We start from the raw sequence: 23,291 nt of genomic DNA, 5'->3' as shown, positions 1-23,291 counted from the left end.
AGATTCCAAAATTAATGGAAAGAAGATTTATTTTAACAATACCCAGGGCTCAAACTTAAAGACGACACCGTCAGCAATTGCCGTCGTTGAGATAAAAATTGCCGTAGATTGAGAGCATCACCAACGGCACTTTTGTGCCGTCGGTAAAGCTCCTCAACAACGGCAAAATATATACACCTGGTGTACATTATCTGGTCTACATACAGTAAATTAACCTATCAATCGTTTTTATTTTCTGCAAATGTCACTTTAAAAAAAATTGTCATAGGCAGGCTCCAAATTGCAGTCGGTGGGCTGTTTCACCAACGGCAATTCTTTAAAAAATTGCCGTGGGATGCAAACTCTTAAGTTTGAGCCCCGAATACCGTATTTTAAACTGCGTCTAATTTGTTTCCAAAACCTTTTTTTAAATGCTTGTTATCGGACAAATAGACAGGAATATCTGTTATATATAACATGTTTTAAATTGTGGCAATTATGTGACCAGCACTGAGTATTTTGTACAGAGCGAGACAAGAAATTACCAACATATATACGCTGCTTCTAACTAAATTCAACAGGGGATCCACTATAATACATGTCCTCACAGACAGGACAGTACATACCACGGTATTTGGTTTGACAGCCATGGAAAACTGATGAGGGCGGTGGAAATACACGATTCCACCGAGGACAATCGACCCCAAGCCCGCTCCACCAGTAAGCTAGATCTCGCCTGTAATAAAGTTAGTTAAAGTTTGTTTTGTTTTAACGACGCCATTTACACATTTACTTATTAATCATCATGCTGACATATATTTCCAAATGTGTGACATCCAGTAGCTGATGATTAATAAATCAATGTGCTCTAGTGGTGTCGTTAAACAAAACAAAAATTGTTCATTTTTGTTTCCTTTCGACATTTAGTCTTAGAGAGGAAACGCGCTACATTTTCCTATTAGTAGCAAGGGATATTTTATATGCACCATCCCACAGACAGGATAGCACATACCACGGTCTTTGATTTAGTTACGCAGAGGTAAACTGTGGAAACATAATAAAACAAAATACGTGTAATAATGCAAAGTAATAAACATATAAATAAATAAGGAAGGAAGGAAGGAAGGAAGGAAGGAAGGAAGGAAGGAAGGAAGGACATGTTTTATTTAACGACGCACTCAACGCATTTTATTTACGGTTATATGGAAGGAAGGACATGTTTTATTTAACGACGCACTCAACGCATTTTATTTACGGTTATATGGAAGGAAGGACATGTTTTATTTAACGACGCACTCAACGCATTTTATTTTTATATGGAACGAAGCACTCAACGCATTTTATTTACGGTTATATGGAAGGAAGGACATGTTTTATTTAACGACGCACTCAACGCATTTTATTTACGGTTATATGGAAGGAAGGACATGTTTTATTTAACGACGCACTCAACGCATTTTATTTACGGTTATATGGAAGGAAGGAAATGTTTTATTTAACGACGCACTCAACACATTTTATTTACGGTTATATGGCGTCAGCGGTTATATGGTGTCGGACATATGGTTAAGGACCACACAGATATTGAGAGAGGAAACCCACTGTCGCCACGTCATGGGCTATTCTTTTCAATTAGCAGCAAGGATCTTTTATATACACAATCCCACAGACAGGATAACACATAAAACGTCCTTTGATAAACCAGTCGTGGGGCACTGGCTGGAACGAGAAATGGGGCCCACCAACGGATATCGACCTCACACCGACCGCGTATCAAGCGAGCGCTGTACCACTGAGCTACGTCCCGCCCCCATATAAATAAATAAATGCAACCACCCTCCAAAAAAAAAAAAAACCCAACCCAACCCTACAACCGCTCCCCCCCCCCCCCCGAAACAACCACTAAAAATAATGAAATAAAAATAAAATCTATAAATAAATAAATAAATATAATTCGAATTACTCATTTGCTGCCACATGTACAACCTTGTATGCAATCCGCCATACCCACCCCGTGTCTACGTTTGTCAAAGTAAAGTTAAAGTTTGTTTCGTGTAACGACAACACTAGATCACAGATACATTAATCATCGGTTATTGGATGTCAAATATTTGGTAATTTCGACATTAAGTCTTAGGGAGGAATGAAGGAAATGTTTTATTTAACGACGCACTCAACACATTTTATTTACGGTTATATGGCGTCAGACATATGCTTAAGGACCATACAGATATTGAGAGAGGAACCCGCTGTCGCCACTTCATGGGCTACTCTTTTCGATTAGCATCAAGGGAGCTTTTATATACACCATCCCACAAACAGGATAGCACATACCACGGCCTTTAATATACCAGTTGTGGTGCACTGGATGCAACGAGAAATAGCCCAATGGGCCCACCGACGTCTTAGAGAGGAAACCCGCTACAATTTTTCTATTAGTAGCAAATGATTTTTTTATATGCACCATTTGTTGGAACGAAAAATAGCCCAATGGGCCCACCGACGGAGATCGACCCAAGACCGACCACGCATCAGTCCCCTCTAGCCTTCCCCTACAACATATCAGTAAGGGAAGGGCCAGGGGGGGATTCGAGCTACTTTATGACATATTCCTACCGATTAAAAATTAGTTAGAAAGATGATGTTCTTAGGCTTTTTATAGACATTATGGCCCTTTGATAAACAAGTACAATTTTACTAATTAAAACCATTTGGGTTTTTCTTACAACCCACTTCGATGCACCTATTCGTGGTTTTCCAATTCCAGCTCCACGACTGTTATATCATAAGCATATTATATAGTATCATCATCGTGTTGCTGCTAATCGTCGAGAACACGGTTATAGCATTAAGGGAGATAATCGCCATCACAAATTATATTAGAAAACATAGTAAGAGTTGTGCCCCTTTAAATGATAACCAATATAACGTTTAATTCTCTATAAATTGAAAACAATATTGAAAGAAAGAAAGAAATGTTTTATTTAACGACGCACTCAACACATTTTATTTACGGTTATATGGCATCAGACATATGGTTAAGGACCACACATATTTTGAGAGGAAACTCGCTGTCGCCACTACATGGGCTACTCTTTCCGATTAGCAGCAAGGGATCTTTTATTTGCTGTTCCCACAGGCAGGGTTTGGATTCAGTATCTGGATTAAAAATCCCATGCCTCGACTGGGTTCTGAACCCAGTACCTACCAGCCTGTTGACCGATGGCCTGCCACGACGCCACCGAGGCGTGTGTGTCAGTATCACGACCTTAAACTAATATCCACTGTCAGTTTTCAACATCTAGTGTCAGTATCAATGTCATATATCAAGATCTAGTGTCAGTGTTCAGGACCTAGTGTTAGTTATCTACAATCTAGTGTCAGTTATCGAAACCAAGTGTCAGGTATCAAGTCCTAGTGCCAACTATCAAGTGTCAATCTAGTGCCAACTATCAAGTGTCAATCTAGTGCCAACTATCAAGTGTCAATCTAGTGTCAACTATCAAGTGTCAATCTAGTGCCAACTATCAAGTGTCAATCTAGTGCCAACTACCAAGTGTCAATCTAGTGCCAGTTATAAACAGCACATTGATTAGTCAATCATCGGCTATTGGATGTCAAACATTTCGTAATTATGACTTGTAGTCATCAGATGATTTGACCAGTTTTGGTGCATTGGTTGGAACGTGGAAAAAACCCAATCAGATGAATGGATCCATAGCGGTGGTTTGATCCTGTGACGCAAGCTCCCCAGACAAGCGTAGTATCAACTACCAAGACGATGAGTAAGTTATCACATTGTGGCGTGAGATTCCACTGTCTAGCGTTAGATTCCACTGTCTGGTGTGATATTCCACTGTCTGGTCTGAGATTCCACTGTGTGGTGTGAAATTCCACTGTCTGGCGTAAGATTCCACTGTCTGGTCTGAGATTCCACTGTCTGGTGTGAGATTCCACTGTGTGGTGTGAGATTCCACTGTGCGGTGTGAGATTCCACTGTGTGGTGTGAGATTCCACCGTGTGGTGTGAGATTCCATTGTCTGGTGTGAGAGTCCACTGTCTGGCGTCAGATTTAACTGTCTGGTGTCAGATTCCACTGTCTGGTGTGAGATTCCACTGTCTGGCGTCAGATTCCATTCTCTGGCGTCAGATTCCACTGTCTGGTGTGAGATTCCACTGTCTGGTATGAGATTTCACAGACTGGTGTGAGATTTCACAGTCTGGTGTGAGATTCCACTGTCTGGCGTCAGATTCCACTGTCTGGTGTCAGATTCCACTGTCTGGTGTCAGATTCCACTGTCTGGCGTCAGATTCCACAGTCTGGTGTGAGATTCCACTGTCTGACGTCAGATTCCACTGTCTGGCGTCAGATTCCACTGTCTGGTGTCAGATATGAGGAGCTAATGCCAGATGTGAATCTCCAATGTTAATCGTGTGTCTGACACTCAATACAAGCAAATTAAGCCATGCACTGGGTCGTTCCAGTCAGTGCACAGCAACTGGTATATCAAAGGCCGTGGTATGTGCTGTCCTGTCTGTGGGATGGTGCATATAAAAGATTTCTTGCTGCATTATAAACAACATATCGGGTTACTTCTAATGACGACGTGTTAAAATTACCATATGTTTGACATGCAATAGCCGATGATTTATCAATCAATGTGCTCTAGTGGTGTCATTAAAGAAAACAAACAAACAAACAAATCATGTGCTGGGGTGTTGGTAACCAGCCACTTATCTCCTTTGCTGTGTTAGGAACGCCATCAAACGCTGTTCTTGTTATTAATTGGAAAAAAAGACGAAAATAACAAAAAGAAAGAAAGAAAGTACCACAGTAATAACTTTTGCGACATTTATTCTCCAAAGTCACACGAAGTAAATACGAAAATAGTGCTATTAATCCGGAGCCGTTATTAGATTGAGAATGATATTCGATGAAGCGCTCACCCGAAGGTGACATCCACGCCATTCTTTATTGCACAAAGCGCCTCCTACAGGACGTTTACTTAACTCGCTGCGTCATAACTGGATATAGTTAACATGCGGTTTTCCGGTGACGTGGCTTTAACGCCACACCGCACAGCGCTAGTTACGATCGAAGTGTACCGCGAGCAACAGAAAGGATTTGTTTTTTTTTTCTCTCGTGAAATAGTCATTACGACCGCTAAAGGGTTAACGAAGCATATACACCACTTCACTTCGTTACTGTATTAGTTTATACAGTGTGAACGGTTTAAACGTTTCGCTCACGTCGATAAACTCAGGCGGTGTTACCGACGGAAGCCCTTACATTTCCATACGTACAAGTCCATGTGAACGACAAACCCAACATCTGAACAGAACAGAACCGAACAGAACAGAACTTTATTACTCTCAAGTTCACCATTCGGTGACATAAGAATTCACTTTTAAAGTTTGTTTTGTTTAAAGACACTAATAGACCTTTTTACGATCTATTTCCATTATCCCTCCCTCAAAATCAGTTGTAATACGTGTAAAAATGCGTAGTGATTCATTTGCAGCCCTATATAGCTGTTTGGTAGTAATGCTAATAAATCTTGTTATCCAGATTTGGGCATTTTCGTTTAATTCGGGCAAAACTCTCTACAAAAATGGGAGCTTGTTCTCCTATGTTAATTGATTTATTAATCATCGGCTATGGGATTTGGTATTTGCATTTGGTAATTTCGACATACAGTCATACATACAAGGTAGCACATACAACGGCCTCTGATACACCAGTCGTAGTGCACTGGCTGGCATGATAAATAAACCAAATGGGTCTACCGACGGGGATCGATCCCAGACAGACCCAGCTACAAGCGAACGCTTTGTATATATATATATATATATATATATATATATATGTGTATATGTATATCTATCTATATATAACACAAAATGTATATGTATATGTATATGTATCTATATATAACACAAAATGTATATGTATATGTATATATATCTATATATAACACAAAATGTATATGTATATGTATATCTATCTATATATAACACAAAATGTATATGTATATGTATATGTATATGTATATCTATCTATATATAACACAAAATGTATATGTATATCTATCTATATATAACACAAAATATATATGTATATGTATATCTATCTATATATAACACAAAATATATATGTATATGTATATGTATATCTATCTATATATAACACAAAATGTATATGTATATCTATCTATATATAACACAAAATGTATATGTATATGTATATGTAGATCTATTTATATATAACACAAAAAGTATATGTATATGTATATGTATATCTATCTATCTATATATAACACAAAATGTATATGTATATGTATATCTATCTCTATATAACACAAAATGTATATGTATATGTATATCTATCTATATATAACACAAAATGTATATATATGTATATGTATATCTATCTATATATAACACAAAATGTATATGTATATGCATATGTATATCTATCTATATATAACACAAAATGTTCAGTCATAATACAGACAATACATTGAAAGCGTTACTACAACACACACGATGTAAACGCGCCTTTAGCAAGCCTCTGATCATGACCAGAGCGGAATACGTAACGCAGACAAGTGTAGTGAGAACAATTTGCAAGCAATTTTGCGTTCGAGAGCAATTTTCCTGAAACAAGGCAATAAGTTTTCCGGCAGGAATTACGCGGGGAATTTCGTCGACCGGCCGAGGGTTAATCACTATAAACAGATTGAAAAAGAAACCTTAACTATGAGAATTTATATGTCAGTCTCTCAGAGAATCGGTGTGGGGTGAATTAAGTAATCTGCCGCTAGATTGGATTAGGACTCTCTTAACACGGTGCTCTTCTTGACGGGAGGAATTTAGGAAAATGGTTTTGTTTCCATGCCGTCCTCTGGCGACATTAAAAAACACTATATTGCGATAAACGCTGCATGTGATCTGACCATACATTGATTTTGTGTTTAAGTTTTTCACCTCGTTTTTTGTTGTCGTTGTTTTTATCAACACGTGAAGTTAGAAACTAAGAATATGTTATTTATTTAAATAAGGACACTTGTATATCAAAGCTGCACTAGGTATTAAATACAATTAACAAAAAAAAAAAAAAGAAAAAAAAAGAAGAAACAACCCACCACCCAAAAAACAAAACAAAAAACAACACAAAAAACAACAAAACAAAAAACCCCAAAACAACTAAGGATTTCAATATTCCTTAAACGTGTGTTTCGTTTTTAACTTTTTAAAAGACATCATCTCGGTTTTCAACTTCAACATGTGTTTTTAATGACGAGGAATGAACACGATTTCCACTTTATAACACACAATCACTGTTATCTTCCCGCAGAAGTATAGTCCTACTTTAAAAGTGCCTTTGACTGATGTTCAATCAAAGGAAAGACACTGCAATTAATGTCTGTTTAACGACACCACAGCACATTGCAAACCACGAGTATTTAATTTAGTACGGTTACTTCGACATTTAGAGAGAAGGGGAGGGAGAAAGAAAGAGAGGGAGAGAGAAAGAGAGAAAGAAAGAGAGAGAGAGAGAGAGAGAGAGAGAGAGAGAGAGAGAGAGAGAGAGAGAGAGAGAGAGAGAGAGAGAGAGAGAGAGAGAGAGAGAGAGAGAGAGAGAGAGAGAGAGAGAGAGAGAGAGAGAGAGGGGAAGAGAGAGGGGAAGAGAGAGGGGAAGAGAGCCATGAAGAAATTGAGAAAGAGGAAGATAAAGAAAGGGAGATAAAGAAAGATAATAAAGAGAGAGAGATAGGGAGAGAAAGAAACAGAGGAAGGAAGAGAAAAAGATGGAGAGAGAAAGAGAGAAAGAGAGAAGGAAAAAAGAACGAAAGAAAGATAGAGAAAGGATAGGGGTGGGGTGTCAGTCAGTCAGTCAGTCAGTAGGTCAGGAAACCTACCGCTGCTACTGTTAACAAGGCAGCAAACAAGGTATGTTTTGTATACATTTTTTCCACAAACTAAACAACTTGCTAACATTTTCGACTGAACAGAATGTACGTTATATATTGGTTTGGGACAGTCACTCTGTGTAAACCGGCACATTTCTCTCTTGAACCCAGGTGTAAACGAGGTCAACTGTAAGCCACATGTTCGCGGAAGTTTATCGGCGATATAAAACGGATAACCGCATTTCTTGTTCTTCCTTTTTCAGTAATCAATTGAGCGAATAGATTTCTCAAGAGACGTTTGCTAAAATTACCATAATTTTCACTATTACCGATGTGAAGATTAAAGAAAATGGTCTTGTGGATACGAAAGAATATTACAGTTTGTATTTCACCCAGAGCGAAACTAGGTTTTCAGAAGTTAGATTGGTGGAGGGGAATGAGAATGTTATCTCTTCCAAAGTCGTGCCTAACCTGGTGGTGGTGGTGGAGGAGGGGGGAGGATGGGGGAGGGGTCGAAATTCAATAATATATGATCTGTTCCAGTAAATATAATAAAGCATACTTGTAAATTATAGAAACTGTTGCACCCCTATGCCCGTAGTCTTGGCTCTGCCTTGTAAAAAATAACTGATATTTTTTTCCCAGGTGCATTTCCAAATGACCACATAAAGATAGTCTCCTGAGTTGTCTGCAATAGTAACACGTTGGATCCTTCTATATATAATATATATATATAATGGGAATGGGCGTAGCATGAGACGTAGGGTACAAGTACTAAGTATATATATATATATATATATATATATATATATATATATATATATATATATATATATGCAAAGTTTACATACTCTATCCTTTCTCTCACTATTTTTATATATTCCAGTTTCTATTGCAAGACTATGCGCAGATAGTTTGTACTTACTGTTTGTTGATAATTATTTTGAGGACATTGAGAAAATCTGAACGACAAAATCGTAATACATGGTCAGGACCGTATTTCTGCACAGTGCAGAGTTCAATTGTCATTTAGCAGATTAGTGGTTGATTCTATGAATCTCTATCTCGTGCCTCGTCTATAGGAGAACAGCCATTCCCGATGAGATCCTTTACAGGACATTTTTTATCCCTCTTACACAACCAAAAAGAGGACTGCCACTACAAGACAAGTTTACTAAATCAAAACTAGCAGCAGGCAGAGCTCTTCAGAGTAGATACAGCTGTGGTGACATGCACTCACAAATTACTGTCATGACAGTGGTGATAGCAGGTATTCGCGAAAGGTGAGCGTACCCTGTCCCGTTGTTAACACCCGTCATGAGTACTTTTACAAAAGCTGCCAAGTCTGTTTGAGAAAGATTGGTTGGTCCAACTACCCATTGCACGTCACACAACGTTCTATTCAAATCAGAACTAAAGTTAAAGTCTGTTTTGTTTAACAGCGCCACTAGAACATATTAGTTTGTTAATCATCGGCTATTGGACGTCAAACATTTTTTTTTTTTTTGTAAATTGTAGATATGCAAATACTGTGATAGTTGTATTGAGATTATTGCTTATTGAAACATGTTTAGCAAGATGTATTGGAAACACCACCAGGATGTATATGGAGGCTTTTTGTTTGATCCCAAATGACTAAAGGTGCAGAATGGAGACAATTCAAGGTAACATTAAATATTTTCACCTCGATGGTCGCGTTAAAGGCACATGGTCAGCAAGTCCAGATGGTTGCGTTAAAGGCATTTGGTCAATAAGTCCAGATGGTTGTTTTAAAGGCAAATGGTCAATAAGTCCAGATTGTTGCGTTAAAGGCACGTGGTCAAAAAGTCCAGATGGTTGCGTTAAAGGCATTTGGTCAATAAGTCCAGATGGTTGCGTTAAAGGCATTTGGTCAATAAGTCCAGATGGTTGCGTTAAAGGCATTTGGTCAATACGTCCAGATGGTTGCGTTAAAGGCATTTGGTCAATAAGTCCAGATGGTTGCGTTAAAGGCATTTGGTCAATAAGTCCAGATGGTTGCGTTAAAGGCACATGGTCAATAGAAATGTCTTGCTATAACTGTTATTCGACGTAGCTGTGATGGTGTAGAATCATATTATTGTGATGTGATTTTACAGGTTTTTTTTTAAAACCGATTACAGACAACAATGTCAGGTGGATACTGGGTACCAGGGTGTAATCGAGCGAGGGTTTTTAAAAACCGATTACAGACTACAATGCCAGGTGGATACTGGGTACCAGGGTGTAATCGAGTGAGGGTTTTTTTAAAAAACGATTACAAACTACAATGCCAGGTGGATACTGGGTACAAGGGTGTAATCGAGTGAGGTTTTTTTTAAAACCGATTAGGGACTACAATGCCAGGTGGATACTGGGTACCAGAGTGTAATCGAGCGAGGGTTTTTAAAAACCGATTACAGACCACAATGCCAGGTGGATACTGGGTACAAGGGTGTAATCGAGTGAGGTTTTTTTTTAAACCGACTACAAACTACAATGCCAGGTGGATACTGGGTACAAGGGTGTAATCGAGTGAGGTTTTTTTTTTAAACCGATTACGGACTACAATGCCAGGTGGATACTAGGTACCAGAGTGTAATCGAGCGAGGGTTTTTAAAAACCGATTACAGACTACAATGCCAGGTGGATACTGGGTACCAGGGTGTAATCGAGTGAGGGTTTTTTTAAAAAACGATTACAAACTACAATGCCAGGTGGATACTGGGTACAAGGGTGTAATCGAGTGAGGTTTTTTTCAAAACCGATTAGGGACTACAATGCCAGGTGGATACTGGGTACCAGAGTGTAATCGAGCGAGGGTTTTTAAAAACCGATTACAGACTACAATGCCAGGTGGATACTGGGTACAAGGGTGTAATCGAGTGAGGTTTTTTTTTAAACCGACTACAAACTACAATGCCAGGTGGATACTGGGTACAAGGGTGTAATCGAGTGAGGTTTTTTTTTAAAACCGATTACGGACTACAATGCCAGGTGGATACTGGGTACCAGGGTGTAATCGAGCGAGGGTTTTTCTTCGCCTCTGATGTACCCGGTATGGTAAAATACTCTCATTAATACACGTCGTCTCCCAGTGATCTTTCTACACAAGTTTTTTTATCTTTTTTTTTTATCTTTCCTTTATTAAAAAGGCGAGATATAAAATTTTGACATGTAGTTTTAGAAAGGAAAGCTACTGCATCTTGTTCAGTTAGTAGAAAGGGATCTTTTATATGCACCATCCCACAGACAGGATGACACATACCACGGCCTTTGATATACCAGTTATGGTGCACTGGTTTGAAGGAAGGAAATGTTTTTATTTAACGACGCACTAAACACATTTTATGTACGGTTATATGGCGTCGGACATATGGTTAAGGAACACACAGATATTGTGAGAGGAAACCCGCTGTCACCACTTCATGGGCTACTCTTTTCGATTAACAGCAAGGGATCTTTTATATACACCATCCCACAGACAGGATAACACATACCACGGCCTTTGGTATATTACTCGTGGTGCACTGGCTGGAGCGAAAAATAGCCCAATGGGTCCACCGACAGGGATCGATCCTAGACCGACCACGCATCAGGCGAAAGCTTTACCACTGGGCTACGTCACCGTGCCCATCTCAGAACAACGTCTCGCCCTTGTCCTTATCGTTTCAATGGTCAGATGGTCACATTGTTAATGTAATAACTATTGATGATTTACTAGCACAGCTCAATCTGTTCGGAATGGGGGGTTATGGACTCGATTAATGTGAATCAATATTAATCATGGTCTCTGAGAAATATTATCAAATCTTGAACGGTCATTGTAGATAGAACTATCTTTGTACACGACTGGATGAGCTCGTCAGTGCTTTATTTAGCACGGTGTAATTCAGTGTCAGAGGTCTGTAGGGTCGCCGGATCGATCAACTGCATGGAACATTTCTTTTCATTTTTTAAAATTACTATTTATTTTCTTCTTCCTGGCATATCAAAAGCCATGGCACGTATTGCCCATATTATTGCCAAGTCTCTGGGAATGATAATATGAAAGGTCGTCATCCATCATTTCAAAATACATGGAAGTGTAAACTATGTTTTTGGTAATATAAATGTAAAAGTTGTTGCATATCAAAAGCTATGGAATGTAGTGCCATGTCTTTTATAATATAAATTTGAAAAGTAGTGTTTTCCCTCTACCATATTAAAAGATGCGGAATGTACTCCAGTGTCTTTGGTAATGTGAGGGGCGTGCTGTAGGTGGATCTATTGTCTATTTCTCGTACCAGCCAGTGCACTACGACTGGTATATCAAAGAAAAAGAAAGAAAGAAATGTTTTATTTAACGACGCACTCAACACATTTTAATTACGGTTATATCAAAGGCCGTGGTATGTGCTATCATGTCTGTTGGATGGTGCCCTCTCTAAGATTACGTCAAAATAACCAAATGTTTGACATATAATAGCCTATGATTAATACATCAATGTGATCTAGTGGTGTCGTTAAACAAAACAAACTTTAACTTTTCGGGTAATTTTTGTTTCCCCCTAGCTTATCAAAAGACGTGGAATGTCATTTCTTTGGGCATGTTATATTGTTAGGTATATCCAGGCCCGTAGAAACGATATCTGGAGGGGTGGGGGCACAGTTTTTAGTGGGTTAGATGGGGCACAAGCCATATTTTAACCTTTTAACTCTGGCTGAACAAGAAAATAAATTGGACCATCGAGAGGAGTCGATCCCAGGAATCACGGTACGAGCGTTCGACCACTGGACCACACTGTGCGGCCATGATCGTTATTGAATTCCACTACCAATCAATGTTTATGTCCAATGATCGGTAAATTTGCGAAAGGTCAGAATTGTATGGAGACAATATTTACTCGATCTGGAGCCTTTGATTGAAAACTGACATAATTCATTAACGATTGGTCGTAAAGTACCGATGTTGACACTAAAATTCTGGTTCCGTTTTAATTTCCATAAACAATCGATTTTGTGGCACAAATTGGACAAAGGGTCATAGTTGTTTTCAGGGTATCACTGGAGACCTGTCACTAAGTCTTGTGCATATCTGTAAACCACTAAACACATCGTGACAAGGGCGTGATCGATAGAGCGTTCGCCCGAGATTCTTCAGTCGCAGGATCATCAATGGACCCATTATCGGATTGTCAATACTCCACGACTGTTATATCAAAGTCGGCCGTGGTCTCTTTGAAACTGTAATGAAAAATATCTTTCTGCAAAAATATAACGGGTTTAGTCTAAGTCTATAACGTCAGATTTACCAAATATTTGACGTCCAATAGTAGGTGATGAATAAACCAATGTGCTCTAGTAGTGTTGTTAACAAAACAAACTTCAACACTGTAACAATAACCTACTAAAACACTGCATCGATGTGACCTATACAAGTTTAAGTGTACAGATGTGACCTATACAAGTTTAAGTCTACAGATGTGACCTATACAAGTTTAAGTCTACAGATGTGACCTATACAAGTTTAAGTCTACAGATATGTCCCAACACGATTTGCTAAGTCTGGAATCACAAAATTGAATACCCTGCTGGTTGACAAAAACGAATTATTCACACAATAATTCCCTCGCCAAGAAAACATTATATTGGACGAACCGTAACAAGCTGAGAACGGCATGGCTAGAGGCGGGTCAAGATCAGATTCAGGCACCATCGATCTAGTCCTAGGGAGTGGCAGTCCGCCCATAGAAGAAAAACCCCCCCATCATAGTGTTTTGTTGTAATCCCGATTGTAATTTCAATCCATATCGTCATTTTAACCCTTATTGTAATTTCAATCCATATCATATTTTCAACTCTATTGTAATTTTACATGCTATTGTAATTTCAATCCCAATCGTACTTTCAACCCCTATTGTAATTTCAACTCATATTATAATATCGTAAGTTCAACCCCTATTGCAATTTCAATCCGCATTGCAATTTCAACCCCTAGTCGTAATCTCTACCACATTCATATTTAAACTGAGGTAACTGTGATTTGATTGAAAACATATTGTATTGCATATAATGTGTACTAGTCTATAGAAAAAGATTGGGAACGGTATCCAACTTAACGAGGTTCTCTCGTAATTACAGACATTAAATAACGGCGATCGTAATTTTTTAATTAGTAAATAAATATATTAAAGGGACATTCCTGAATTCCACTGCATTTTAATAGAACAAGGGCAGTTACATTTTACCATTTATTTTCTACAATAGTAATTAATTAATCAATCAATGTGTTGTAGGGTTGTTGCTACAGAAAAAACGTTTTTTTTCTAACACTTTTGTTTGTTGAAAACGTCGGGGCATTGAAACCGACAAAAAAAAAAATCCTTAAATAATGAAACATTATATCCTAGAAAAAAAACTTAAAGGAACATTCATGAGTTTTCTACATTGTAAGATGTTTCCGACTAATAAATATTTCTACGATTAAACTTACATATTAAATATATTTTCTTGTTTAGAATACCAGTGTCTGTATATTCAATGTGTTCCTGGTCGTCTTAATATTTGTCAGAAGCCCACACTGGATTTTGTCTTCAAATAATTTCGTACGTACGAAAAAAATATATTTTAGGAAATAAAATGAAATTTAACCCAGTAAAAATATTAGAACGATCAAAAACATGTTTAATATACAGCCACTAGTATTTTATGCAGAAAAATATATTTGATATGTAATTACAATCGTTAAAAAGTCTATGTTAGTCGATAACATCTTAAAAATTGCAGCCAACTCAGGAATATCCCTGTAATAAAACAAACATTTGTGAGAAACGATTGAATAAACTGTTTGATATGCATGTGCAACGTTGGCATGCATGCATAACCTCGGTAATCAGCAATTCAGTAAATATTGCCGCGGTGTTTTAAATTTTTCTACGGCATATACTTTGCTATGGAACGTTCAATTTTCTATATCACTTTTCTTAGTTAATTATTTATTTTTATAACACTGAAAAATTAAACTCCTCTGTTACATATTAACCACTAATTTGCCATTCTTTATAGGAGGGGGGGGGGGGGGGGAGGAGGGAAGGGCGGGGCGTAGCTCAGTGGTAAAGCTCTCACCTGGTGCGTGGTCAGTCTGGGATCGCCCTCGTTAGTGGGCCCATTGGGCTATTTCTCGTTCCAGTCAATGTACCACGACTGGTATATCAAATGTTGTGGTATGTGCTATCATGTGTGTGAAATGGTGTATATAAAAGAACCCTTGCTACTAATGGTCGTACGCTGACATACGCTGGCGCGAAGGTGTACCGTACAGCTAGCGTATTGATAGCGCATTGATAGCGCACGAGTAACGTACTTCTAACGTATGTCTGACGTATCTGCAACGTATGCGCTAGCCATACGCAGAGTACGCTGGCCATACGCTGGTCACACGCTGGTCACACGCTGACATACGCTGGTCATACGCTGTCATACGCTAGCCATACGCAGAGTACGCTGGCCATAGGCTAACATTTCCTGACATTCGCTGGTCATACGCTACTCATACGCTACGCATAGGTTAAATACGGTAAGTATACGCACTATTCTACATTTTCAAGGGCTTCTTGTGCGTATGAAAACTATTTTATGAATTTTCATACGCAACTCATACGCTATAGTGTGACAGGGCCATGATGCATGTGCAAACTATGGAATGTGTTTCGGTGTGCTGGTAAACAGACCTGAACGTTCTTTACTAGAACGTCTGTGGTCAAAACATATCTTTTAATATTTCAGGTTCCACTACGGTTTTTTAAGAGTATATATTATTTTTGACCAAGTTGTAGGTTTCTCCATGTGATGGCTAATATCAGCTTTTTTTTATATGTGCGTGTGTTTGTATGTATTTGTATTTGTGTATGTGCGCGCGTGTAAATGTTTGTGAATGTATGTATTTGTATATGCTTATGTATATGTATGTGTTTGTTTGTATGTGTGCGTGCATGTGTGTTTGTGTGTGAATGTGGTTGTGTGTGTGAATGTGTGTGTGGTTATGTGTGTGTGTGTGTGTGGTGTGTGTATGTGTGTGTGGTGCGTGTGTGTCTGTGTGTGGCTGTGGCTGTGTCTGTTTGTGTGTGTGTGTCTGTGTGTTTTTGTGTGTATATATGTGTGTATGTGTGTGTGTGTATTTGTGTGTGGATAGATGCAGGTGTTTCTGCATGATCTATGGACGATACGTTTGGATTGACCCTAACTACACCCTCTCTAAATGCACACACATTGATCATCTGAGAAATAGCCTTGTTGATTCACCATCTAATTAATCCCCCGAGCCACTGCTAGTCTCTGAACCATGACTGTTTGCAAACCATGTTCCATCATTTATCAAAGGACCCGTATGTAGCCTGCGTCCTCCGACTCGGATCTGCGGCACCGCGGTGGCGGAGATTACAAATTGGAAAGAAAACAGTTTTTATTATTCACGCTAACAAGGCGGATGGATACATCACGGTGTCAGACTACTTCGTCTTTTGAGAAAATTGAGTTCCCGAGGTGACACGCGCAGTTATAACTCGCAGATTTATCGCAAATAGTTATCCGCAAACCGACTCTCGACATTTATCAGCGAAACCAACAATATATGGTTTCAAAGAAGCAAATACTCTTAGTTAGTCCATTTCATGTACCAGAACAGAACTGCGGATGCTGTAAACCTGAAATAAATAAATAAATGAATAAATGAATAAATAAATAAATATATAAATAAATAAATATATAAATAAACAAATAAACAAATAAATGTATAAATAAATAAATGAATAAAGTTATAAATAAATAAATAAATAAATAAATAAATAAATAAAAATAAATAAATAAATAAATAAATAAATAAATAAATAAACCACGATTACTTACTACTACTACTACTACTTCTACTACTATTACTACTACTACTATTGCTGCTGCTGCTGCTTCTACTACTACTACTACTACTAATAATAAACACTCACCCTTCAACTAAAGAAAGTTTAATGTTTGTCTTTGTTTAACGACACCACTAGAGCACATTGATTAATTAATGATCGGCTATTGGGTGTCAAACATTTGGTAATTATGTATCGTAGTCACCAGAGGAAACCCGCTACATTTTTCTATTAGCAGCAAAGGATCTTTTATATGCACTTTCCCACAGACAGGACAGCACATACCACGGTCTTTGATCAGTTGTGGTGCACCACAAAGTAAGCAAGTGCTGAACCAACTGAGCTAAATCCTGTCCACCAACTACAAAAACACCAACAACACACAAATAAAAGACAAACAAAGAAAAGAAGTCCCGAACAGAACATTATCATTATGTAAAATTGTATCTATGTACAAGGTAGTCAAAAGGAAATTTTGACAATATAACTGCTCCCGTAAGTCTCAATCTAGTGTTTGGTCATTAGGAAGACTGCCAATTCAAAAGAAGATACAAGATGGGGCAGATAAGAAGCGAAGGAAGGCAAAAAGGAATGTTTTAATTAACAACATACTCATCATATTTTAATTACCGTTATATCACGGCGTCGGACGCTGATAGACGGTAAGAGAGAAACTGAGCCTAGACACTTAAAGAATAACTTTTCTGTCTTGCTTTACCTGCACAGGTTAGATGTTGACGTGTGTGGTGGGGGATGGTGGTGTGGAGGGGGGGGGGGGGGGGAGTACTCATCCAGATTCATCATCAACGTTTGTGGACTTGCAAGGGAGACGTATCTTCATCATGAATACATCTGATCTCCACTTTCAACCGAATAACATCCGTAACTGAACTTCAGCAACAAAATACTTGACTTTGAAACGGTTTTAAAAATCGAAGTGCAATAAATAATACTGTGTAATGTTGTCAAAGCTGCGTTCAATAATATTACTATCAGTTGATCACTTGGAAAGTTTCTCTTTTTTATTTGAGGAAGATTCGTTTCATGAAACCCAGCCAAGATCTTAGAACGTGAAGGAATGAAGAATGTGGATTTTGAGTTTTCGGTTAATCAGGCTCAAGAAGAAAATGAGATTGATTTTTTTTTTTCGTGTATACGATTGACGAAATCCGACATTACTGCATCTTGATATGGCAGCGATAAGAAATGTGGTGATACGAAATTTAGTTTGTAATTGCAGTTAATATATTTCTAATCTCATATTAATTGGAATATTTGTTTTATTATTCTATACTTGTATTTTTATTTATTTATTTATTTTTGTATTTGACACTAACGTATTTGTAGATGCAGCGAGCATGTTCTAATAGGATGACGTACTTTCAAAAGAGAAAGAAAGAATGACAGAAGGAAATATATAAATAAATAAATACATATATACATTTGCAATAGGTTGAAAAAAGAAAATCAAAAGAGAAAGGTAGAAAGAGATAAGGACAGAGAGAAAACAAAACCACGGTCTTATTCCGTAGGCTGAAACGTGAAGTAAATTCAAAAGTGAAAGATAGAAAGAAAGAAAAAAAAAAGAAAGAAAAAACAAATCACTGTCATTTTCAGTAGGTCGAAATGAGAAGTCACTTGTTCCGTTTTCTCTGACAAATCGATCATTGATCTTCGACAGTGTCAACAACAGGATATTTTCAATTTCATTCTATAATTTCGACTGTATTGCGTTTGTGTGCGCTCGCTCTGTTCATCTAAACTCATTGAACCGTGGGCACATCTGCGTGTTTCCGAATAGCTTCGGTGGGTTTCTTACTATCAAACCGCGATGTCGAGTCGGCCTCTTCCGGTTTGCCGCTTATCGCACTGCGCATGTTTGCCAAAGTAAACTCGCGTGAAACGCTACCGGATATGGCAGGAGATTGTATGGCTTGTGATAAAAACGGAATATTTGCCAAACCGGTTTGGGAGCGCAAGTTGATATGAGATAATTTTTGTGTGGATAGATCAAGCATAAAGGCTTGTCAAGAGTTCGGTTTTCTTTTCAATAAGCGATAGTTTTACTGTTATTGCTTGTGTTTTTGTAGCAGGGCTATCGAATTAAAAACATATAATGCGGTAAAATAGTTAAATTATTAGCAACATCATGGAAGGGAGATACGTTGCAGACGCAGATGTACAAAACTCTACAGGGGAGTGTGTGCATGTTTGTTTGTTTGTGAATGGCGAATGCATCGAGGCTCTGCCGAGCTGCATTCGCCATTCGACCTGAGCAGGATAACGCCGATATCTTAAGACAGTAACCAGTTATTTCTTTTATCCTGCAATCCTACAGGAATAGTTGGAAAATCATTATTTATTCCAATTTTGTGTATGCAAATCGAGTATCGTCAACCTAGCAAGGCTTTTGCCGTTTGACGTCATACAAGATACATGACGTCATTCTTTGTAAGACGCTAGCTACATTCTGTCACATTAAAAAAGCTTTGTATTGTTATGGAAAACTAAAATTTATTTGCATTTATTGTACTAAAACAAATGATTTAAAGAGTATGTTTACTGAAAATCTAGTCTGAAATACTCGAGTCGAGTCGAGTTTATGTCACGCGACCTATATTTTTCGTCACTGACCAAAAATATAGATATTTATCCAGTCATATCTTGACAATGAATACAGTGTACAGTGATTGCGGGATAAATAAATATATATATATATATATATATATATATATATATATATATATATATATATATATAGAGAGAGAGAGAGAGAGAGAGAGAGAGAGAGAGAGAGAGAGAGAGAGAGAGAGAGTGTGTGTGTGTGTGTGTGTGTGTGTGCATGCGTTAACGGGGGTGGGGGCCAGTTTGGACTATGATAAGCGAAAATTTACATTAAAAAAACAATTTTGTTTGGATCAGGGGTTCTTGACCATCCAGCCCCTCTACACGCCAGTCCGCATTTGGAAGCAAATTATGTATTGGTTTAGCTGACGAGAGTTTCATGTTTAAACTTTGGCTGTCTTTCCTGAGTTTGCTACCCTTGCCAAATGCTTCTGACTAATTATAGTCTTTTTCGGAACTAAATTTACCTGATATAAATATATTTTCTTGCTTCTAATATCAGGGTTTATATACCCAGTGTGTTTATCGTTGTGATAATGTTGCTTCTAATGCTTAAATATAATAAAGTTTGGGCTACTCACTGGCACATCCAGGATTTTATATTAAAGACATATTGTCACAGACCACTGACCTATTTACTGGTCTAACAAAGCATTACCTGAACAAACATAATTTGATTTGTCCCTAAATGTACTTTATTCAACCATCTTCATAACCACCATACTCCATTTATTAATGATATTTTGTAAAAATAATTGAATTATAGCAATGGTCCATAATTCAAAAACTAAAATTGCCGAGAGAGTTGACATGGATTTCACTCCATCATGGTTCATTTAAGGTTTTGCGATAGCTAGAGTTGGTTTCCAACAATTAATGTAATTTTTATTTATTATCGAGAAATAAGGTCCTTAAATCCGTGACAGTATGCCTTTAAAGGGGCCACTCAAGATATCTCTGAGTCTCGTAGGTTGTCAAATACACATGGGGTAAGGAGAAAACAGTTCAATCGTAATTACTGTATTTAAAATGCATATATAGACGATGATATACTAAAGAAGTGATATAATTTAAAATGTAATTTTAGCCCTTAAAAAGCTGAGCTAGGCAGAAACGTGATAATATGGCAAATAATAATAACTCAAAGCAAACAAAATTAAACTGTGATACAATCTTCATAAAGAACTGCCACAAATGAAGGCATTCTTGCAGAAATATGTCTTAACGGGAAGTACAGAATTACAGAAAACTGTGTTATTTTCAATTACTTCCGAAGGTTTGTTGTTGTGCGCATATTTTAACTCGAAAAACCAACCAACTTTGAACTGGGTATCTCGATCATGTAACATGACTCTATTGTGAAATCCTTCAGCGTAGCACACCGCACATCTGACGTGCCAGTTTTCAAAGCGAAGTAACTTTATATTATTAGAAGATAGCATTTCTATTACTCCATCCATAGATATATTGCGGTGATTCCATTCTAGTTCGATAATTCATCGCGTTTTATTTTTGTTACGATAAAAACGATTCCTTTTCATCTGTATAAAAGATCTGACAGTTTTCAATGGAATTTGATGTGTAGGTGACCTTTCGGTTATGAATAATTATTAAACTATCGACCGGTAATAAGTTTCACAATACATTAACCTGGAGTTGGATAAGCAGGGCTTCAAAACGGATGATGGTTAATTCTATTTTTCGTTTCTTCGCTGAGGTCTATTACATCTAGAATTATTAAAACATCTACAATTATTAAAACATCTCGAATTATTTCAACTTGCATTTTTGTTCTTGTGTGTTTTGCTTTTGTTATTTTTTACTTGTATGTTTAACTAAATGCACGGTCACCTGTGCATTTTACTAAAACTGTCATAGTGCAACATTCCCAACTATATTAAATAGAATAGAATATAATAGAATAGATGTTTATTTATATATTTAGCTGTGCATTTATGATTAAATTAATTATTATTGTCACCTGCCATTTATGCAGTAACTTAGTATTTAGTTAATTAGAAGCTAGCAATCAGACCAATTAATGTGAAACTAAATTACAGCAGTCATGGACATTATATATTTTAATCGTGCCCCCCCCCCCCCCCCCCCCCCCGCCCCCCTCCAGCTTAACAGCTAAAGGTTATACACTAAGGCAATTACGTGTAAACAAATATACGTGTATCTTATAAATATTCGTTTTCTATACACAAAAGAGAGACCCAAGGAGAGCAGCTCTGCTGTTCGTACCCATGAGGGTTTCAGTCGCAACATGAACTCTATCGGAGACCTGTGTGTCATTCACCCAAGAGCTGAGACCTATATTATTATCTGTATTACCACGTTGTTAAAAATGTTTCATGTTTGAAAAGAAAAATAAGAACCTTCAGGCCAACTTGTGACTTCTGTCATTCATGTAACATTCTGGTAAAACAACACGAAGAGAAACCTACACTGTGCTAATATGTATGCATGCGCCATGGGATGGTATTTTTAACAATATTCAGACCACCCTATTTCAGAAAGATTCCAAAAGTATCCGCCTCTCTGTATCCGTATCCGCCTCTCTGTATCCGCATCCGCTTCTCTGTATCCGTATCCGCTTCTCGTTGTTTGATTCGTCAAATGAAGTTTGACGTTTGTTTTATTTAACGACAACACCAGCACTCATCGGGTATTGAGTGATGTCAAACATTTGGTAATTCTGACGCATATGTTTAGTGGAAACCCGCTACATGTTCCATCTTCTTGAAGGGATCTTTTATATGCACTTTCCAACAGACAGGACAGGACATACTACGGTTATATATATATATATATATATATATATATATATATATATATATATATATATATATATATATCAGTCGTGGACATTGGTCGGGATGGCAAAATAAAACTCAATCGGAAAATGGATCCACAAAGAAGTTTGACCTTACGACTGAAACACACCGAGAGAGCGTTGGACTAAATACCGCCCTCGATTGTCCAAATAAAAAACTACCCGAAACTTAGTATGTGCTGTCTTTGTCAAACATGGGAAAGTATCATTCCCGTATAAAAGTGACTTCGCCCTATAATTTGGATCGCGCGTGAGACCCTAGTACACACAGGGAATTGTGAGAGCAGGGACCTTATCGCTGATTGGTGTTTTCCGTCCAGGGCAGATTACTCTGTTTCAATAGAAACTGACAAATGGTTAAATACTGAGAGTTAAAACGTTTGTTTTGTTTAACGAGATCACTAGAGCACGTCGATTTATGAATCATAGGCTATTGGATGTCAAACATTTGGTAATTTTGAAATATTGTCTTAGAAAGGAAACCCGCTACATTTTTACATTAGTAGAAATAGATCTTATATATGCACCATCCCACAGAAAGAATAGCACATATCATGGTGCACTGGCTGGAACGAGAAATAGCCAAATGGGCCCAACCACGAGGATCGATCCCACACCGACCGCGCATCAAGCGAGCGCTGTACTACTTGGATACGTCCCGCCCGAAATACAGAGAGAGAGAGAGAGAGAGAGAGAGAGAGAGAGAGAGAGAGAGAGAGAGAGAGAGAGAGAGAGAGAGAGACCGGCCTCAGTGGTGTAGTGGTTAAGCCATAGGACATAAGGCTGGTAGGTACTGGGTTCGTGTCCTGAAACCGGTTCCCATCCAGAGCACGTCTAACGACTCAGTGAGTAGTTGAAAGACCACTACACCGACTTCTCTCTCACTAACCACTAACCCACTCACTTGACAGTCCAGATAGCTGACGTATGTGCTCAGGACAACGTGATTGGACCTTAATTGGATATAAGCACGCAAAATAGCCATAAATGAATGAGTTAATTTAATGGAATATGTCATTCATGCAATACTTCGTTAAATGTTCC

This window comes from Gigantopelta aegis, chromosome 15 (genome assembly GCF_016097555.1).
Source record: "Gigantopelta aegis isolate Gae_Host chromosome 15, Gae_host_genome, whole genome shotgun sequence".
NCBI lineage: Eukaryota > Metazoa > Mollusca > Gastropoda > Neomphalida > Peltospiridae > Gigantopelta > Gigantopelta aegis.
The sequence above is the reverse complement of the archived record's forward strand: the minus strand, read 5'-3'. Positions refer to the sequence as shown.